We start from the raw sequence: 412 nt of genomic DNA, 5'->3' as shown, positions 1-412 counted from the left end.
GGACTTACAAGCCTTCTAGTGTGATGTTTCTGACTATTCCTTTCTCTTCCTCTCCAGTGTCTACTCTGTATTATAGTGCAAGGAAAACCAAGATTCAAAAAACAGCCAAGCATCTTAACACGACCCTCTCCCCACTCCAACCATGGCTCGATCCCTGTATCTCAGAGCCCTGCTGTTCCAAGGCTGTGCATATATCGTCCTTTATCCCTGTCCCATTTGGCACATTCAAACATGTCCAATTGCTCTCCCATCTGCCCAGTTTCTCCACTTCCCTCTCCCTCACTGTATATTGCCCCCCTCCCCAGCACCCAAGTTCTCCTGGGTCCAATCCCCGCCCTGTGCTCCACCCTCCATCCTTCCCCCCACCCATCTCCAACTTCCCAGCAACCAACAGAGACTTCCCCCTACCCCC

Source organism: Chrysochloris asiatica, unplaced genomic scaffold (assembly GCF_000296735.1).
Source record: "Chrysochloris asiatica unplaced genomic scaffold, ChrAsi1.0 scaffold00011, whole genome shotgun sequence".
In the NCBI taxonomy this organism is placed as follows: Eukaryota; Metazoa; Chordata; class Mammalia; order Afrosoricida; family Chrysochloridae; genus Chrysochloris; species Chrysochloris asiatica.
The sequence above is the reverse complement of the archived record's forward strand: the minus strand, read 5'-3'. Positions refer to the sequence as shown.